Genomic DNA, 3,717 nt, shown 5'->3' on the forward strand with positions numbered 1-3,717 from the left:
GACACATCCATTTTGGGGTGAGCACTGAAGACTCAGGTCTCTTGGTATTTCAACTGCTTTTGACACTTGCTCCTTGTTCTTCAGGAAGAAGCAGGCTAGTGTGCCTAAGAGTGCACAGTTTAGAGCTGCGCTGTCCATGTCAGGAGCACCTAGGCCCCGGCAGCTATTGAGCACCGGAAATGTGGCCGGTCAAAACTAAGAAGTGCTATAGGAGTAACATACATACTATTTTTGAAGATTTAGTATATTAAAAAAAAAAGAATGCATATGTAAAATCTCATTAATATTTTTATATTGATGATGTGTTGAAATAACATTTAATACATTGAGTTAACTAAAATAGTATTAAAATCTACCTCTTTCTTTTTGCTTTTCTAATGTGGCTACTAGGAAATTTTAAATTTGCATGTTATATTTTGATTGGATAGATTTAGAGTAAAAGAAAAAGCAAGTCATATCCTAGCAGTGCTGTGTGAACTTATGACTCTAACCTCTCTGTTCCTCGGTAAAATGGGGATAAGCTTCATATTACAAGTTGTCATGAGATTTAAATGTGGCTGTGGATGTGACTATCAATGTAAAGTGTAAGCTGTGATCGAAATCTTGGTTATTCTTAGTAACAAAGGATGTGTTTATCTCCATTCCTCCCCTCCGCCCACCTTTATATAATTTCCAATTGAGGGGATTGTTCTGGAACTTTCTCTCCTTGCCTCTTCTTTCTCCCATAGAATGACAGGCTAGGCACATGAAGATGAACTGGGCCTTGGCCATGGGGCTCAGGTGAAGATATTTTGCATGCACCCACAAGTCTACTGCTTGACGTGGGTTTCGGGCCTTTAGGCAAAAAAAATTCTGGAAGCCTCTCTGACTCCTTACCCATTCTTCCTCTGAGACAGGGAGCAGAATTTTCTCTTTGCAAGTATGGAGATAAGAAAAAGGGTAGCTCCTGGAAAATGAAAATTATCGTCTCAATATTATTTTTTTTTCACCTGAAAAATAAGTAAGGATATATACCAAAGTGTGTTAAAAGTCATTGTCTCTGGAAGGTAGGATTGGGGGATTAGGGGCTGACCTTCTCCTGTACACAATTCTGTACTGTTTGAATTTTTAATAAATATATGCATTGCTTTAATGCTAAAAAACACTTTAATTCAGCTGGTCTTAAAAATGTAAATATAAACTTTTGGTTAAAGATGGCAGATTAAACCAACTAAAAGATACATAAATCCGATCAAAGGACTTTTTTTTAAAAGGCACAGGGACAGAAAGAACAGAAGTGATGATAGTGACAAACGACAATCTGGAAAGCAGATAGATGAGTGTTAAATGATTTAGCAGAGCCAAGTAGCTGAACACAGGCAGGTAAGAGGGAAAGGTGAGATAGAAGCCAACTTGTACTTCACTATCTACAAAAGGCTCCAATACTTATGGAATTGGGAATGTCGTGGAGTAGGAGTGGCTAAAATAATATTTGAAAAAGTATCTTCAAGAAAACACATCTTCAGTTCCCCTCCCCTTCTCCACAAAGCTTGCACCTGCCTTCCCTCACTGTGGCAGAACCCAGAGTTTATTCTCAGAAACATAAAAGAGAGGGTCCCTAGTCTGGGATCACCAGGTACAATTGCAGGCAAAGGGATCACTAACAAACCAAAGGAATAAGTGATCGTTTACCTACTGAAGTCTGAGATACTTACCGAGCTGTTCTCTGTCCTCTTCCCCCACTGTCTCCCAAGATGCTGCGGCTAGGAGTTTACCTTCCAGGCAGGAGCCTGGAAGCACCTTCCTTGGGGACCCAGCCTAAGAGAAAGACCTGCTGATTCTGACATCTGATCTCCCCAAGGAAACAGCACCAAGGCCCACCCTTAGCAGAGGTCCTCAGCTTGGCCGCACTCAGGAATCACCTGGGGGGTTTAAAAACTCCTGCTGCCTGGGTCCCTCCCTCAGACTCTGGTTTACTCTTCTTCAGATGCTGGGGAGATCCAAGGTGGCGGAGTAGGGCACGGCAGACACCAGGGAAGGTAGGCAGGTTTGCCTGGCCGAAGGGAAGTCCTGGGACCATGGGGGCAATCGGAGGTGGGGACCCAGGTGGCCGGGGAAAGGGCAGCTGTGAGAGGCAGGGTGGGCAAGCCAGCACGCGCCGGCGCAGAAGGGAGAGGAAAGCCAGGGAAGTAATTTGGCTGAAGACCAGTGCTCAGCCGGTGTGTCCCAGGGGCCAGCAGGCTCTTGGTGTGGGGGAGCTGCAGGGCAAACAGGCATGGGCTCAGCACCCAGCCGGCTCAGCATGGGGGAAGACAGACAGCGCGGACGGACAGGATCTCAGCAGGTTCAGGAAAAGGAAAGATGCCGGCCTGCCCTGAAGCAGCTCCGGGGAGAGGGGAACGGGCTGCTCAAGCAGCTTGTCGCCCCCACTCACCCTGGGAGAGAGGAAGTGAGTCAGTGAGGAGGTGGGCTGACAGGAGCCTACAAGCCCAGGAGAGAGGGAAGCCAGGTGAGGGGCGGGAAAGCAGTCGGAGAGCCAACCAGCCTGAGGCAAAGGGGTGGCCCAGGCAGCCCTGAGGAGCAAGGAGCCGGGCTGCAGAGCAGAGGGCTGTCAGGCGCTCCGCGGCTCCCTGAGGGAGGGGGCGTTAGGGCTGAGGCACAGGCAGCCTCGTGACAGGAAACTTAGACTGAGACTTTCTTAGGGTTTTTTTTGTTATTTTGTTTTGGGTTTTTTCATTCTTTAATTTTCTCTCTACCCCTGGGTCCCTTTCCTGGGATGGGTGGGCTGCAAGGTGTTTGAGTGGTGAAGCACTGGTGGCCTGAGGTGCCTGCTAGTGGGCTGAGAGGGAAGACTGATTTTTCTGCTTTTGTGTTTTGTTTTTCCCCCTTTTTTCTTCTCTTTTCTCTTTTTTTCTCCTTATTTTCTTGATTTCTCTTCTTTTATGTTCCCACTTTCATTGCTTTTCTTTCATTCCACCTTCTCTTTTATGGTCTTCTTTCTCTGTCTTCTTTTCTCATCTTTCTGGTCTTTTAATTTATTCTATTTTTTCCCTGTTTCTTTTTTTATTCCTCCTTTTTATTTTTTAATAATTTTTCACTCTTATTTTTTTTCCTATCTCCTTTATGGTTTCTTTCCATCCTTTTTTTTTTTTTTCCAAGAGTTTTAAGAGACGCTTTATTTGCAATGGGACTTAAGGCAGCAATCACTCCAGAAGTGACAAACCAAATGAGAAAAATATGGAACACTTCATGAATTTGCATGTCATGCTTGCTCAGCAGCCATGCTAATCTTCTCTGTATCGTTCCAATTTTAGTATATGTGCTGCTGAAGGAAGCACACCATCCTTTTTTAAATTATTATTATTCTTTTTCTTTTAGTCTTTCCTTTATTACAGTCTTAATATTTTTTCAGGGGAACACAGACAACTACAAGCATATACAATAAGTGGAACCAAATGTCAAAGAGGAAAATTAACACAAAAGAAAACCAAAATAAAAAAAACACTGGAGTAGAAAGAGAAGCTAACAAACTGAATAAGCCCATAAAGATAAACAGGTGCCTAGGCACCAGCAAAAAATTACAAGTCATACTAAGAAACAGAAGACATGGCCCAGTCTAATGTACAAACTAAAAAGCAGGAGATGCAAAATATGGAACAACTAATCAAGGATGCCCAAAACAAATAGCATGAATCAACTTAATGAAGTGAAGGAAAAGATAAAAGATATTAAGAAGAC

The 3,717-nt window shown here is 43.6% G+C and overlaps 1 non-coding gene across 1 annotated transcript; it reads right to left on the bottom strand.

Moving 5' to 3' along the window:
• Nucleotides 1–3,210: 3,210 nt before the first annotated feature.
• On the bottom strand, nucleotides 3,211–3,317 carry LOC111762508 (U6 spliceosomal RNA). Its single transcript, XR_002795607.1, has one exon. It is a non-coding gene; the product is annotated as a U6 spliceosomal RNA (small nuclear RNA).
• Between the last annotated feature and the right edge of the window lie 400 nt (nucleotides 3,318–3,717).

The sequence above is a fragment of the Dasypus novemcinctus genome, chromosome 14 (assembly GCF_030445035.2).
Source record: "Dasypus novemcinctus isolate mDasNov1 chromosome 14, mDasNov1.1.hap2, whole genome shotgun sequence".
Classification (NCBI taxonomy): Eukaryota; Metazoa; Chordata; class Mammalia; order Cingulata; family Dasypodidae; genus Dasypus; species Dasypus novemcinctus.